The following is an 18,010-nucleotide window of genomic DNA, read 5'->3' on the forward strand; positions in this document are numbered from 1 at the left end:
TCTAGGAGCTGAGGGTGGCCTCTAGCGGAGAGCCTGCAGCCATGTGGAAATGAATTCTGCCAACAATGTGAGTGAGTGTGGAAGCAAGTTCTTCCCCAGACAGGTCTCCAGATGAAAACACAGCTCATCCAGCATCTTGATTGCAGCCTTGTGAGGCTCTAAGCAGAGGACCCAGGGCTCCTGTCCCACAGGGTGTGAGGAAATAAGCTTGTGTTGTTTTAAGCCACCAAATTTGTGATAATTTGTTACACAGCATAGAAAACTAACACAGGGCTCTCTTGTGGCACTTGGCACAAGGCCCCTCAGCAAGTTGGTTATCAATGAATGTGTTGAGCTGAATTTATTTCTCTTTCTTTTCGTGAATGTATCTCACAATAATTGCCTGAAGTGCTCTGACTTGGGTGGTCATATAATTTATATTTCAAAGCAGAACACTTTGGAGAGTGATAATTATTTGCTATTAATAATCTACTTAGGTCTATAGGGATAAACTGGGTCTATGCCAGGCATACTGGGAGGTACGGTCCTCCAAGCTATGATAATCTCATCATCTATCGTCCATGTTTTCTGGCTCATTTTGCCCTATGAAGACATTGCATATTTGTTGATTATTTTTCTTCTGGGTCTGCACTCTTCCTTCCCCCTCCCTATCCCTACCTGCTCCCTGGCTTCTGCCTGGATGTTGGCAGAGAACCGCTGTGTGCCTGACTGTGACAAGGCTGGTGGAATTCACTGGGATGCCAGGCACATCCAGCCTCTGTGTGGAGGTCCAGCAGAGTGGGGCACCTGTATTGACCAAGTTGGTGGGAAGGGAGCCTGGGATGGAGCTGTGCAGAGGAATTTACTAGAAGCAGTTGCAGGAGTGATCAACACCCCATTACATGGCCATTTTCAAAGTGTACAGCCTATTCCAGAAGCTGTTTCTGCCTGCCCCTGGTGTTTTTGTTGGGTTTTGTTCAGGTGGAGGGGAGGGGACTTGTTGAGGTGCCCTCCCCTTGGAATCCCCTTTTTGGAATAGACCCTGTAGCATCTGACACATGCACTCTGAGGGCCTCTCTCCAACACAGCAGGAGGAGAGGCTCCCCTTTCCCCACCACCCACCTCCATAATTGTCTTCCTCAGAATCCATATGGGGAGCCCAGCCACTTTCCACGTCACCAGAATGTCCCTTCACTTTTTCACCGAGCCAACCACTTGCATTGCCCCTGTCTCACCTCTTCTCCAATGTTCAACTGCATGAAACCATAGTAGCCCTGGTACTCTTGGCCACAGCTCTGACACGGGCCCCAGGATGTTGGCATCCTCCCCCTTTATACTGGCTCAGTTTCAGCTGCTGACCAGGAGTGCGGGACAGTCTTGACCTGCCCCCCAGGCCTGTACCTATTTTCTTGACTTGTGGACCAGGCTGGAGTTTCCATTCCTTTCCTATCACTGCTTCTCAAATCTTGCCTGGAATGGTAAAGGAAAAGGAGCTCATACCCCTGGGAGCTTGTGGGCTGGGCCTGTAGCACCCTGATACAAGTTGGAAATATCTTTGAAGCCTGTCTGAACAGTTTTATTGAGATACAACTTTCATACCATAGAGTTCACCCATACTAAGTGTGCAATGCAATGGTTTCTAGTGTGTTCACAGAGTTGTGTAGTCATCACCATAGTCTAAATTTAGAACATTTTTGCCACCCCAAAAGAAACCCCATATCCATTAGCAGTCACTCTCTGTTTCTTCCACTACCATCTCTTCCCCAACCCTCTAATCCCTGGCAACCACTAATCTATTTGTTGTCTTTATGGATTTGATGATTCTAAACATTTCATATAAATATGATCATACAATATGTGGTCTTTTGTGACTGCTGAAGTCACATTTTTTAATCTTAAGAAAATTGATGCACTGTCTGCACTCTAGTTCACAGTATTCCCTTTTTGTTTTAATAGATACAAGGAATTTCAGAAATTACACATAGTTAGACCGTGTGCGGTGGCTCACGCCTGTAATCACAGCACTTTGAGAGGCCAAGGTGGGTGGATCATTAGAGCCCAGGAGTTTGAGACCAGCCTGGGCAACATGACAAAACCCCATCTCTACCAAAAAAAATACAAAAATTAGCCAGGTGCAGTGGTGCACACCTGTAGTCCCAGTTACTTGGGAGGCTAAGGTGGGAGGATCACTTGAGGCCTGGAGGTGGAAGTTTCAGTGGGCCCAGGTCGCTCCACTGCACTCCAGCCTGGGCAATGAATCCAGACCCTGTCTCACAAAAGAAATTACACACAGTTTAAATGTTTAGCCCTACAAGAGTGCTCCAGGAAGAAGCGCCTTACTCATGCCACACCCCTTGGGCCCCAGTCTGAAAGGGGCTGGCCTCAACAATGCTGACAGCATCCAGATGGCTTTCCATCCAGAGCAGGTGCAGATCCCAAAGTAGGATTATTTGAGTGGATGATGGGAAAGGTGGAGAAGATGATTAACATTCTCTAAGCATCTGCCACTAGCCAGGCATCATCTGAGTACCACAGAAAGGAAAAGATGGATGGAAGTGCCAGTCTTGAAGAAGTCTCTCTCACTCTCTGGGTGCAGATTGTGCAACTGTCAGTAAAGTGACAGAGAATGACTAATGTGAACCATCCTGGCCATTGGGATGCAGCAAAAGTCTTCACTGATGAATGTTGGGCTAGATTTGGGAAAAGGACGCCAGGCAGAGGGATGAGTGTGAAGCTGCAGGAAGGGCCAAGCACTTGGAGAGGGACCTACTTGGCTGGCTGGCCTGTGGGAGCAGGGAGGCTCGGGCAGCAGGGGAGAAGGCGGACAGATGCCCAAGGTGGCTGGGGTTAACTGAGCATATCCGTGCTCCCCTGTTTCCACCTCTTCCTGACTCTTTGCCTTTTGGGGTCTATGTGCTGAGGGTAGTCCAAGGCTGCTGGTCTGAAGAAGGGGGCCCAAAAGGGTCGGAAATAAGGAGACCTTGTCTTCATCTACATCTGTTCACAGACCCCCTCATTGCCCTGAGCCTCCAGACCACCCTCAGCAATTTTTCTTTCCTAATTAAAATCAGTGACAATACAATGATGAGTTTTGAAAATATATTTAGTTCAGTGTCTGTGTATATTTAAATAAGAAAACTGTGTGTATAAATGCAATGTGTTTTTTTCCTCCTTCTGATTTTGTATTAAAATAACATCTATTGTTCCTTCTTCTTTGGAAACCTTTGTTCACATCCTTCATGCTCCAAATAGCCAACAAATAAATAGCACAGAAAACATGGTCTTTCCTCCTAACTGTAGAGTCCTCTGTTCTTTGTTAAGATGTGGGGATAGGTTTTTGTGCTTTTTTTTTGAGATGAAGTCTTGCTGTGTTGCCCAGGCTGGAGTGCAGTGGCGTGATCTTGACTTACTGCAACCTCCGCCTCCCAGGTTCAAGTAATTCTCCTGCCTCAGCCTCCCAAGTAGCTGGGACTACAGGCATGCACTACCACGCCCAGCTAATTTTTTTGTGTAGAGATGGGGTTTCACCATATTGGCCAGGATGGTCTCCATCTCTTGACCTCGTGATCCTCCCGCCTCAGCCTCCCAAGGTGCTAGTATCACAGGCATGAGCCACCACACCCAGCCTGTGTTCATTTTTAAATGCATGGTGAGCTTGAAGTCATCAGAGCATACTTTATTGTATAAAAGTTTTATCATAATAGGTGTGGCCCATTAGAAAGACCTTATGGGTAAAGAGAGAGTCAAAAGGCTGGAAAACATAGCTCATGGCTTTTTTGTGTGTACTTTAAACTCCTCAGTTGTAAGCAACGAATTGGACATTTACAGAGACCTGTGCCAAGTATCAACACAGATGTCAACACAGAGATATCCGTAACACACAGCCCTTGCCGCCGCCAGCAATTACAGACTAAAATGCTAACAGATAGAGACTTGCAATTCTTGAAGGCAAGGATTCTGTAACACTCATTTTGAACCCCACCATCAGGGACCGTGAGAGGACACGGTGGGTGTTTATCTGCATGGTGAGTGAAGGGACATATGAGTTGGCCAGATGAAGGATAAATGCCCTGTGAACAGCATAGTCCCTAAATGAGAATTCAGAGTAAAGGCAGGAAGGAGAATGTCTAGGTGTTAAGCCTGGGTTTAGAGCTTGCCTTTCCACACTTACTGATAATCTGTGTGGTATCAAGCAAATTACCTAATGCTTCTGAACTCCACTGGCCTCATTCACTGCAGGGTTGCTGTGAGGATAAGAAATGAAATATATAAAACATATAGTTCTGTGCATGGCACACAATAGGGGCTCAGTAAATTTGACTGGGTGAGTATAGTTTTCCCCTGATTTTATTAACAATACGTATTCACTGTGAAAAATGTAAATGATATTGTAAGGAAGAAAACAAAGCACCTGAAATCCCACAGCCCTGAAATAGCCACCATTAGTAGTTTGGTGACCACCTTTCATGCATCTCATTATGCAGACACACACACATGCACACACACACACACAACGTTCATTGTAATTGTTATTTTTTCTTTCTTTGTTAAAAAAATGAGGCTTAGGGCCAGGCACGGGGGCTCAAGTATGTAATCCTAGCACTTTGGGAGGCTGAGGCGGGCGGATCACGAGACCATCCTGGCTAACACGGTGAAACCCCGTCTCTACTAAAAATACAAAAAAAAAAATTAGCCGGGCATGGTGGCAGGCGCCTGTAGTCCCAGCTACTCAGGAGGCTGAGGCAGGAGAATGGCGTGAACCCGGGAGGCGGAGCTTGCAGTGAGCTGAGATTGCGCCACTGCACTCCAGCCTGGGTGACAGAGCAAGACTCCGTCTCAAAAAAAAAAAAAAAAAATGAGGCTTAGAAGAATTGTAATGTTGCCAATGCAAAAAAAAAGATAAAGTTTGAGGTGATGGATATCCCAATTACCCTGATTTGATCATTACACATTATATACATACATCAAAATATCGCATGAACTCCCCCAAATATGTACAACTATGATATATCCATAAAAGTAATAATAAATTTAAAAATTCTTTTTTTTTTTTTGAGACAGAATCTCGCTCTGTTGCCCAGGCTGGAAAGCAGTGGCATGATCTCGGCTCACTGCAACCTCCGTCTCCCGGGTTCAAGCAATTCTCCTGCCTCAGCCTCCTCAGCAGCTGAGATTATAGGTGTGCACCACCACACCCAGCTAATTTTTTTGTATTTTTAGTAGAGATGGGGTTTCACCATGTTGGCCAGGCTGATCTCGAACTCCTGACCTTAAATGATTCGCCTGCCTCAGCCTCCCAAAATGCTGGAATTACAGAGGTAACCAACATAAACTGAGTGTTTCCACCCACAGTTTACCCCATACACATCAATGTATATGAATATATGTACATAGGTAAATATCTTTTGTCCTTGTTCATTTTCGCTAAATGGGACCTGATTTATGTCTGCGTGTGGGTGTCTTGGATACATGTATTGGATTTACATTTTGGTAAAATACATCATCTCTGCAATTTGCCTTATCACTACATCTTGGAAGAGACTGTAGGCCCACTGATGTAGATCTTTTTAAAATTGCATAATATCCCATGGCACAGATAATGCTACAGTTTAGTCTGCCATTCTCTATTGATGGACATTTGGTTTGTTTCCAATTGTTTGTTTTTGCCCTGCCAACAGTGCTGCAGTGGACAGCTTGGTGCCTGTCTCCTTATATTCTGTTGCTTTTATTTCTATGGAGAGAGTACTAGGGGTGAGGTGCTGGGTCAGAGGTCCTTTTAAAATGTTAATAGAGGCCTTTTCAGACTTTTTCAGAAGGGTGCAATAATGTCACATTTCCATCAGCCATGTATGGATTCTCCTCACCACCACTCCCAATTTGCACCCCTCCTCCCACAAGACCTGCCAATGTCAGGTATCACACTTGAATCTTTGCCATCTGATGGATGTAAAGTGATACCTCATTGTTACTTTCTGTTTTTGCATTTCTTGACTACTGCAGAGGCTGAACATCATCTCATATGTTGTTGGTCATTTAGATTTGTTCTTCTGTGTATCACTTACTGATGTCCTATGCCCATCTTTCTCTTGGTTATTTGTCTTTTTCCAACCAATATGTTAAGAGCTCCTTTCTGTCATATGCACTGCACGTGTTTTCTCAGACTCTTTATCATTTATCTATTGATTTATTTCTATAGTATCTTTCATTTTACCAAATTTTAAATTTTTTATCAAGTCAGAATTGTGTCTTTGTGTGTGTGTGTGGCCTCTGAGTTTGCAGACTCAGTTAAAAGCGCTCCCCTACTCCTTGGTGGTACGCGTAGTTTCCCAGCTTGTCTTTTAGTCTTTTTATTGTTTTATGTTTTACATTTAAATAAATTCCAGATGGATTACAGATTTTGATGTACGCTGTAAGGTAGGGAGCCAATTTAATTTTCTTCCAGATGAATAACCAGTTGTGCCCACATCATTCATTGCATAAGTCATTTTCCCCACTGAGTTGAAATATCACTTCTGTTGGATTTAATTGAAATCTGCTACCAAGCACTCTATTCTGCTCTCCTTATCTGTTGATACCATACAGTTTTAACTACAGTGATTTCATAGAGCATATTATAATATCTACTAAGGGAGCCCTTCGTCTTCCCCACACTATTCCTTTTTTCCTTTTTATAATTTTCTCAACTCCTCTCAATTCCATTATTATCTATTTCAAAATAAACACATTGGGAGTTCACATATATATTAATTTGGGGAAAATTGACATTTTACAATATGTCTTCCCATCTAAGCATATATTTGTTTCATTTTGTTTGGATCCTACTTTTTATACTTTGAGAAGTTCTTTAGGATTCTATGCCTTTGTTTGTTTGTTTGTTTTTTGAGACAGGGTCTTGCTGTCTTGCCCAGGCCAAAGTGTAGTAGCGCAGTCACAGCTCACTGCAGCCTCAATCTCCTGGGCTCAAGCGATCCTGCCACCTCAGCAGCCTCCTGAGTAGCTGGGACTACGGGTGCACACCACCATGCCTGGCTAATTTTTGTAATTTTTGAAGAGACAGGGTTTCACCATGTTACCCAGGCTGATTTCGAGCTCCTGGGCTCAAGCAATCCACCCACCTTGGCCTCCCAAAGTGTTGGGATTACAGGGGTGAACCACTATGCATGGTCAGCCTTTCTTAGTTTTCTTTCTTTTTTGTTTGTAAAGCTGTATTGAGGTGTAATTTACATACTATAACATTTACCCACTTTAAGTGTATAATTTGCCGAAGATTAGATTTTTACAGAGTTGTGTAACCATCATATAGTCTAATTTTAGAAAATGTCCATCACCCCACACAGACACTTTGAGGACATTTGCAGACACTTCCCATTCCCACCCCCAGCCCTAGGCAGCCGCTGCTCAAAATAGATCAAAATAGAGAAAATACTCTATATATAGATTTGCCCTTTCTGCGTCATTCTTAGTGTTTTATTCTTTACAATGTTTTTCACCGTTGTGAATAGAACATTTTTTTCCTCCTATTTCTTGCTAGCTGCTTGCTATCAAAAATACTGATTTTATTATATTTATCTTATAATCCATTATTTTGCCACTTAGGTTTTCTTAGACAACTGTAACGTAATGTATCTCTTTTTTTCCATGTTTATTCTGAGGATTAATTTTCTATCTTATTGCATTTTCTGGCAACTTGTAAACATTGTTTAATAATAGTGGTCAGGGGAGGCATCCATGTTTTATTCCTAATTATAATGACTGACTTTAGTGCTTTACTCATTAGAATGATATTTGCTGTTGGTTTTTGGTAACGTGTCTTTATTACACTTGAGTCGTTTTGTTCTGTTCCATGGTTCTTAGAATTTTTATTGGGAACGGCATTTCATCAGATGTCTTCCAATTTTTATATATTTTGATTGGTTTTTCTCCATTGATTTGTGGATGTAAAGAATGATGCTGCTAACTGCCATGATGAATTGTCCTTGGCTTATGGAATAAACTGTATTATCCTTTTGGTACACTGCAAATTGTTTACAACTGTAGTTTGTATCTTTTGTATCTATGTTCATGAGATTTGTCCAAGGGCTTATAATTTTAGTACTGTCATTATTAGGCTTTGATATTAAGGTTATATTGATTTTATAAAATGAGTTGGCCGGGCGCATGGCTGTAATCCCAGCACTTTGGGAAGCTGACGGATTGCTTGGAGCCCAGGAGGTTGAGGCTGCAGTGAGCTATGATCGTGCCACTGCACTCCAGCCTGGGCGACAGAGTAAGACTCTGTCTCAAAAAAAAAAAAAATTAAAATGAGTTCAGAAGCTTGTCATCAAACTGTCATTTTTTGACAACTCTTGATGGACTGGTAGAGGCAGGGAAAGTCAAAACAACAAGATTGAGAGGGAGTTATCTTTCCATTCTGTTTGTCTTTTAAGCCTGCTGTGTAGTAGTTAATAGTTAATACATTTCCTTAAGTATTGGCTAGAGCTGCTCTGCACATTGCCTTAACCACTGGCCACATATGCTTATTTAAATTAAAATGAAATAAAATTTAAAATTCAGTCCCTCAGTCATACGAACCACCTTTCAAGTGCCTAGTAGCCACATGTAGCTAGTGGCTGCCACACTAAACAGCAAATCAGGGGTCAGCAGACCATGTTCAGTGGAGTTTTTGTACGGCCTGGTGTGCTAAGAATGGTTGTTACCATATTAAGAGATTACTTAAAAAAGAATATGTGACAGAGCCTGTGACTGTGGCCCCCAGTGCTTAACCTATTCAGTCTCTGGCCTTCTACAGAAAAAATCTGGTGGTCCCTAATTGAGAATATTGTCTTCTACCTTGAGTTGCTTGCCTGCCCCTTCCCATCATTTTTATAATGGAACACCATCTATATGACTATTTACTTAATATTTTTCTTTAAATAGATTTACTTAAATTTTTGAAAGAAGCATTATATCAACATCATAAATAGAAATATTTACTTACATTTTTTTACTTAAATTTTTGAAAGAAACATTACATTTTTTTTTTTTTAATTTGAAATGGAGTCTTGCTCTGTCACCCAGGTTGGAGTGCAGTGGTGCCATCTTGGCTCACTGCAGCCTCTGGATCTCAGGTTCAAGCGATTCTCTGCCTCAGCTTCCCGAGTAGCTGGGACTACAGTTGCAGACCACCACACCCAGCTAATTTTTGTATTTTTAGTAGAGACGGGTTTCACCATGTTGGCCAGGTTGGTCTTGAACAAGTGATCCACCCGCCTTAGCCTTCCAAAGTGCTGGGATTACAGGTGTGAGCCACCGCACCCAGCCAGAAACATTACTTAATTTTTTGAAAGAAACATTATTTCTGGCGGGGCGCAGTGGCTCAAGCCTGGGATGCCGAGACGGGCGGATCACGAGGTCAAGAGTTCGAGACCATCCTGGCTAACACGGTGAAACCCCGTCTCTGCTAAAAAAAAATACAAAAAACTAGCCGGGCGAGGCGGTGGGCGCCTTTAGTCCCAGCTACTCAGGAGGCTGAGGCAGGAAAATGGCATAAACCCGGGAGGCGGAGCTTGCAGTGAGCTGAGATCCGGCCACTGCGCTCCAGCCTGGGCCGCGACAGAGCGAGACTCCGTCTCAAAAAAAAAAAAAGAAAGAAAGAAACATTATTTCTTATATTTTTACTTGAAGTTTTGAAATTTACTTAAATTTATTTTACTTAAGTTTTTGAAAGAAACATTATATCAACATCATAAATAGAAACATTTGCCATAAATAACTAGAAAAATAAATACAATGAAAGCCAATGGAATTATTAAATTCCAATTACAAACTAGACCTTGCTCTTCCCTTTGCTAAAAAGAGAGATTAGTGAGTATAAAGTGTTAGAAGATACACACCCACCAGCTGAGATATTTTCCTTGATGTAATCGGACATGTAGAAAGAGAATTCGAAAGGGAACTAACTGCCTCCTCACTCGTAATTCAGTGTCATTTAAGTCCAGGCACGTGTACCTCCTGAAATCACTTGTACACGTGTTCTCAATTTTGGAGCACTGGGCTGAGGAGAGAGGAGAGCAGGAAGCATGAGTCTGGCTCAGATGATGTCTGGGGTTGGGGTGGCCTAACTAGGGCAGCAGTAGTTTGACGCCTTCCTTACCACTGCCAGCTAAAGAATACACAAGACATCATTTGTAGTCTCTTTGTTGCGAAGGTTAGAGCACCAGATGTAAATTTATAAGTGGACTCTATCATTCCACAGAACACTCCACAGAAGTGTCATCACTAAGTTAAAAAGTTAATGGACCAGGAGCGGTGGCTCATGGCTGTAATCCCAGCACTTTGGGAGGCCGAGGTGGGCGGATCACGAGGGCAGAAGTTCAAGACCAGCTTGGCCAACATGGTGAAACCCCGTCTCTACTAAAAATGCAAAATTTAGCTGGGTGTGGTGGCGCCTGCCTGTAGTCCCAGCTACTCGGGAGGCTGAGGCACAAGAATTGCTTGAACCCAGGAGGCGGAGGTTGCAGTGAGCCGAGATCGTGCCACTGCACTCCAGCCTGATGACAGAGCGTGACTCTGTCTCAAAAAAAAAAAAATTAATAATATTTTCTCAGCTTTTATTGATATTTGCTCTATATTAAAAATGGCGTGAGCCAAGATCGCACCACTGCACTCCAGCCTGGGCAACAGAGCAAGACTCTATCTCAAAAAAAAAAAAAAAAAGGCCATCGGAAAAATATTTCCGCACCTTCTGCAAAACTGCAGTCAAATATATATTTATTTTCCTTAAATAGTGATTCCATAAATTCCTTCTAGAATTTTTATTTACATTTAGAACAGACTTACTTTCTCTAAAATATTTACACTGAAACCTCTTTTTAATGTTTCCCAGTGGGTGAATCAGAGCCTTCCTTTAATCCAACAATAAGGGTTTCCCTTTCCCAAACCATTTCCCCTTTTGTTTGAACTGCTAGGAAGCTTAGTGCTAAAGGTAATTCCTACTAAATTATATGTTTTTTTACTTCTTTTCAACAATCCACTTTTAAATGCATTTTTGTTGTTTTCAAATCAACATTGTTGAGGTATAATTTATATACAATAAACACAACAATTTTTTGGTGTGTATTTCAGAGTTTTGACATTTTTATGTGCCTATGTAATCACTACCACAATCAAGATATGAAATATTTCTATTATCCCAAAAAGTGCCTCTTTGTAGTCAATCCACCTTCCTCTCCACCACCACCTCCCCTCGTGCTCCCCCTCACCCCGCTGGCAATCAGTGATCTACTGTTCCTATAGATCAGTGCCTCTCAGGGACATATAGCAATGTCTGGAGACATTTTTGGTTGTCACAGTTGGGCAGGTACTACTAGTATCTAGTGGGGGGAGGCCAGGAATGCTGTTAAACATCTACAGTGCACGGGATAGCTCCCAGGACAAAATATTAACTGGCCAAAAACTTCAATAGTGCCAAGATTGAGGAACCCTGCTATAGAAACAGATGGGGTATGCAAATGATGCTCTGCAGGCCAAATCGAGGCTTGTCACCTGTTTTTGTATGGCCCATAAGCTACCATGGTTTTCACATGTTTAAATGGTTGAACAAATCAAAGAAAAATAATATGTCATGACAAATATTCTGTTCCATCTATAAATGGATTAGACAATGTCCACCCACACTGGTGAGAGGTGGATCTTCTTTACTCAGTCTACTGACTCAAATGCTAATCTCTTCCAGAAACACCCTCACAGACACACTCAGAAAAAAATGTGTCGGCCGGGCGCGGTGGCTCAAGCCTGTAATCCCAGCACTTTGGGAGGCCGAGACGGGCGGATCACAAGGTCAGGAGATCGAGACCATCCTGGCTAATACGGTGAAACCCCGTCTCTACTAAAAGATACAAAAAACTAGCCGGGCGAGGTGGCGGGCGCCTGTAGTCCCAGCTACTTGGGAGGCTGAGGCAGGAGAATGGCGTAAACCCAGGGGGCGGAGCTTGCAGTGAGCTGAGATCCGGCCACTGCACTCCAGCCTGGGCGACAGAGCGAGACTCCATCTCAAAAAAAAAAAAAAAAAGAAAAAGAAAAAATGTGTCTTACTAGCTATCTGGGCATCCCTTAGCCCAGTCAAATTGACACATAAAATGAACCGTTATACCATTCTACTGGGCATAGAGTGGTATTTCATTGTGGTTTTAATTTGCATTTCCCTAATAACCAATTATGTTGAGCATTTTTTTCATGTGCTTATTTACTACTTGTATCTTTTTTGTAGATAAAAATAGTGTCTCTTCAAGTGTCTCTTCAAATCTTTTGCTCATTTTTTTATTGCATTGTCTTATTGAGTTGTAAGAATTCTCTTTATATTCTGGATATAAGTCCTTTATCAGATCTATGTTTTGCAAATGTTTTATCCCAGTCTATGGCTTGCTTTTTCATTTTCTTAACAGGATCTTATGAAGAACACAAGTTTTAAATTTTGGTGAAAGTTTCATTTATCAATTTTATCTGTTAGGGTTCATGCTTTTTTATGTCCTAACCCAAGATCCTAAAGACTTTCTCCTATATTTTTTCCTAGGAGTTCATAGGTTAGCATCTATGATTAGGTCTATGATCCATTTTAAGTCCACGTTTTTTCCCACATGGATATCCATTTGTTCTAGCATCATTTGTTGAAAGACTACTCTTTCTCCCATTGAATTACCTTGGTACCTTTGTCAAAAATCAAGTGATCATATATATGTAGGTCTATTTCTAGAATCTCCATTCTGTATCATCCACATATTTTTCTATTCTTACACCAATACCACACTGTCTTGATAACTGTAGCTTTACCGTATGTCTTGAAATAAGGTTTTAAAAAAGCAAGAGGTGTCTCACTTCATGTGGCATTTTCCAGGTGTCCCAGGAGGCCCAGCCTTTGCAGGGAGACCTGCGTTCTGGGAGGTGGTGAGAGGTGTGGCTGTTGATCTCTGGGCTTGCTTCCACCTTTGTTCTTTACCAAAATTGATTTGCCTATTCTAGGTCCTACATATTTTAGATAAATTTAATATGAGCTTATCAATATCTACAAAAAGGCCTATTAGGATTTTGATTGAGGGTGTGTTAAATCTATAGATCAGATTGGAAAGAATGGACATCTTAACAATATCTACTCTTGCAATCTAGAAACATGGTATATTACATTTATTTAGTTCTTCACCAATTTCTTTCAACAATGTTGTATAGTTTTCATTGTACAAGTTTCACACATATTTTGTTAAATTCGTCCTGTTTTCTAATCCCATTATAAATGAGATAAATATGTTTTAATATTATAAGCTGCTTCATTCCTCCAGTTCTCAGAAAAGTAATGGATCACTTGATTAACTGCAACAGAATAAGGCAGATTGGGAAGGAGCTAGGACTGGAGTGGGTTGAGGGTGGTGAAGGGACAGCTCATCACAGACGCTGGAGAACCTGCATTCCAGTGGGCAAAATACCCGTGACGGCAGAGACAGCCGCCACTGGGTAACCCAAGTGGGCATGTGGGGTGAAAACAGGCAGGAGAGCACGGCGGCGGGAGTGCAGGCACAGATAGTGCAGAGAGGCAAGCAGCTGGTGTCAGGAGAGTGTGCCAACAGGTGGGGGACCACAGGTGGGCAGGCCTTGACTCCCTGAGGAAGGTGATGGGCAACCACAAAGAAGGGTGTGTCCGCCTACTGGGAAGGAGATATGAGGCCCTTTGCACACAGGCTTGGGCTCAGGGAGTCAGTATCTGGCGTGGAGTCCTGGCCCTGCCCTCAGCAACAGAGGAGTTGGAGCTCAGAGTCAGGGCTTGCCCAGTGTCAGGCATCCCAACCTGGAGGCTCAGCATGTTGAACTCTAAACCTGCCTTCTGGGTTTGGTTCTTGACCTCAGCTGGTGGTGGCTGGGGGTGGGAAGGAGGCTACCAGGGACTAGGAACCAAGGAGATCTGGACAGCCTTTCAGGGAATAGATGGGGGAGAAATTGTAAGTCCTTATAAAAATAATTTGGGTGTCTGTCATCAGTTCCAATTCCACCTCTCCTAGCAGGAGCAGCTAAACATGAAAAAGAGAATATGCTGGCATTCCGGATGAATTAGACGGGCAGGCAACCCAAATTCTATTACTCCCATTTACTTGCTTTCAAGAGATGCAGACGTATTCATCTCTTTTATCAGTAGGTATGCAGCAGGTGCTCCACAGCCCAGCATCGATCTCAGAGGAAAGGCCCATCTCCTCTTTTTCTTTAGGTGAATGAATTTATCTGCACTTTTTCAGACTCAACCATCAGGAAAAGCCTTTTGAACCCCAAATAATCATTTGCTTCATATTTCCATTCATTCATCAAAGGAGGTAGCAGCCAAGTAGGCCAGGTTACAGAGGGTGTTCTGCTCCCATTTTGTAGCCATTTGAGAAGAGGCTGCGTTGTCCAGGGCCCTGGTGAACAGAATGGAGGAAGGGGGCAATTGACTACTCCTCCTAGGGGTGGCCCCATCACTTGCACTCTTCAGTGAAGGCGATGCCCTCACTGGGTGGGTCCCAGTGCACGGTGGAGTGGGGGTGCCTCTCACTGAGATGGAGGCAACTGGAGGAGGAACCAGGTGGAGACAGAGCATGATAAGCTTGGTTTTAGATGGGATGGGTTTGAAGGGCCAGCAAGGTATCAAAGTAGAGAGATCCAATTGGCTGTTAGATGTCCAGGTGAATGGCTTTGGGGTTTGTTTTTGTTTTTGTTTTTTGAGACGGAGTTTTGCTCGCCGCCCAGGCTGGAGTGCAATGGTGTGATCTCGGCTCACTGCAACCTCCGCCTCCTGGGTTCCAGAGATTCTCCTGCCTCCGCCTCCCAAGTAGCTAGGAGTACAGGTGCCTCTCACCACGCCTGGCTAACTTTTGTATTTTTAGTGGAGACAGGGTTTCACCATGTTGGCCAGGCTGGTCTCAAACTCCTGACCTCAGGTGATCTGCCCACCTCAGCCTCCCAACGTGCTGGGATTACAGGCGTGAGCCGCCACGCCCAGCCAAGATGTCCAGATTAATGGTTGTTAAAGAAATATACAGGAGATGTTAGCTTGCTAGTGGCTTTGCCTGACCTGGCACAAACATCCTCAGACTGTAGTCTGGTGTAACTATCCCATTCACCAGATTCACCAGGGCTGTTACTGATTCCACAGCCTTTTTTTTTTTTTTTTTTTGAGAGGAAGTCTGGCTCGTGTCCCCCAGGCTGGAGTACAATGGTGCGATCTCGGCTCACTGCAACCTCTGCCTCCCAGGTTCAAGCCAGTAGCTGGGATTATAGGCGACTGCCACCACGCCTGGCTAATTTTTGTATTTTTAGTAGAAACAGGGTTTCACCATGTTGGCCAGGCTGGTCTCGAACTCTTGACCTCAGGTGATCCGCCCACCTCGGCCTCCCAAAGTGCTGGGATTACAGGCATGAGTCACCGCGCCTCGCCCACAGCCACTTTATTATAACAGTATTTCAAAAATTATATAGTACCCAACAGATTGAGTCCCACTGTAATTCTCTTTCTGTGGGGAAACCACAGTTAATAGTTTCATGTATATATGAAATCTCACGTATATAAATACACATGTAGATAAACATACCTTGGGTTCTGGTTTTGTCCTGTAAACTACTTTCTTCACTTATAACCTCCCATGTCAATACTTAGAGATCTACAGAATCCTTTTCAATGGCTGCACAGCCCTCTATTGTGTGAATATACCATTATTTATTTAAACAGTCCTCCTATGGTCAGACTTTAAGCTGGGTCTCAAAATATTTGTTATTATAAACAGCAGTGTTACCAAATACCCTCGTAATGCATCTTTGTACAACTGTTCCACTATTTCCTTAGGAGGAATTCTTAGACATGAAATGCACATTTTAAGTTTTCATGCAGATGTTTAGATTTCCTTCTGGTGAGAACATACTAATTTGAACTCTGTTAACAGCATGTAAGAATGCATGCTTTTTACATTTCCTTTGGACATTGTTCTGTGTGCTATTATGAATGGTGAAAAATGTAATCTCATTGTTTTCATTTGCATTTATTTAATTATTAATAAAGGTGAACATCTTTTCATTTGCCTATTAGCTATTTATGTTCCCCCTCCCCTTGTGGGTTGCCTATTCTTATCCTTTGCCTATTTTTTTATTGCAGTATTTTTTTGCCTTTTAGGATTTAGAAGCGCTATTACATATGAATATTAATCCTTGGTTAGATGATACACACCTGTCATACCAGTTTTTGTTTTTCTTTATTAAAAGTAATTGGTGGTATCTTTTGCTGTATCATAATTTTTCACTATTATATAGTCTAAATTAATTTGATTTTTTATGGTTTCTGGCTTTGCATTATACTAACAAAAAGCCTAACTCAATCAAAGTTTATAAACATATCCGTCTCTGTTTTTTTCTAGCACTTTAGACTTTTCTCTCCTTTTCTAATGTAAAATGCAAATCTACTGATACTACTTCTTTGCTTGCCATGCCAGCCAGCCTTGCCACTGCACTCAGCCTCTTGTCTATACTCTTGGCATGCCGTGTCCCACCAGGCCTTGAAAGATTCAGCCCCTGTCCACTTTCCACCCTCATGCATCCAATACACCAGCCATCCTGAGTGCACCAAGCTAGCTTGCACCACACGGCTTCTGTCTGGAACATCCTTGCCTGACTTCTCCCCCAACCCCTGGTGAATTCCTAAGCAACCGTCCAGATTCACCTCCAAGGCACTTGTGAGAAGCAGTCCTCCAGCCCAGTCGGTATGAAGTGCTTCCCCACCCTTCCCGGTACCGATAGCCCTTCCAGCTCCTTGTCTCCTGTTGAAATGTTGGCTGATGCTTTTCCTTCCACTACCAACTTGTGAGCTCCTTGAGAGTTGGTTGAGTATCTGGCGCTCAGTACAGTAACCCTGCCTCCATGATCTGATTTGCATTTTAGCAAGCTCAAACTGCTTAGTGTGGAGATAAGTGTGGAGGCCAGCAACCACCAGAAGTATCCATGTAATGGTGAGGTCATAGTCAGTAAATGATAAGCGCCTGACTTCGGCAGTGGGTTTGGAGAAAGAGGACAGAGGAGAAACTGATTTAGTAGAACCAACAGTGTTTTGTTTGAGATGTTTCCTGGACATTCAATACATGAGAAAATAAAAACGTTAGCCCAGTGCTTGGTGACCCGTGCCTGTAATCCCAGCACTTTGGGAGCCTGAGGTGGGCAGATAACTTGAGGCCAGGAGTTTGAGACCAGCCTGGCAAACATGGCAAAACCCTATCTCTATTAAAAAAAAAAAAACGCCCATTAGCATGGTCCAGACCTTTTGATTCTTTGGAATTACGCCTGCTTCTCTTCTCTTCCATGAACTGTGTAACTTGTAACTTGGCCTAGTTATCACCTCCACGTCATCATCTATCAAGTGAAGTTAGCATATGGACCTACAAGGCCAACTGTGCAGTGATTTCCAGGATGTGTCATGTGTGACGAGCTCTCCCAGCCCCTGACACATGCAGTCAGTGAGTGCTGGTTCTCCGCTCTCTTCTACCTCGTTACCTTGGGTGGTGCGGTCAGTTGCCATATTCCAACTGATCTAAAGTATTTCTAGAGAGAGATGATGAAATCAGCTCTTATTATTGTGTTTCCACAAACCCCAGACGTGCCCTGGACAGCTAGTCCCTGCCTGAACACCTGTCCACACCTGCTTTCTGCTCTGCTCACCTATGCCACCACTCATTTGTTGTTGTTGTTGTTGTTGAAACAGAGTCACTCTGTTACCCAGAGTGCAGTGGTATGATCGTGACTCACTGCAGCCTCGACATCCTAGGCTCAAGTGATCCTCCTGCCTCAGCCTCCCGAGCAGCTGGGTCCACAGGCACACGCCACTACACCCAGCTAACTTTTGATTTTTTTGTAGAGACAGAGTCTCACTGTGCTGCCCAGGCTGGTCTCAAACTTCTGGTTTCAAGCAGTACTCCTGCCTTGGCCTCCCCAAGTGCTGGGATTACAGGCAGAGCCACTACTGCGCCAGGCTCATGCTGCCACTGTTAGTATCATTCCC

At 43.2% G+C, this 18,010-nt stretch overlaps 1 protein-coding gene across 2 annotated transcripts in view; it reads left to right on the forward strand.

Moving 5' to 3' along the window:
• DPYSL5 (dihydropyrimidinase like 5) overlaps window positions 1-18,010 on the forward strand; it is a 104,039-nt gene that overhangs the window by 14,805 nt on the left and 71,224 nt on the right. The window lies entirely within an intron of this gene.

This window comes from Piliocolobus tephrosceles, chromosome 15, assembly GCF_002776525.5.
Source record: "Piliocolobus tephrosceles isolate RC106 chromosome 15, ASM277652v3, whole genome shotgun sequence".
NCBI classification, from domain to species: Eukaryota; Metazoa; Chordata; class Mammalia; order Primates; family Cercopithecidae; genus Piliocolobus; species Piliocolobus tephrosceles.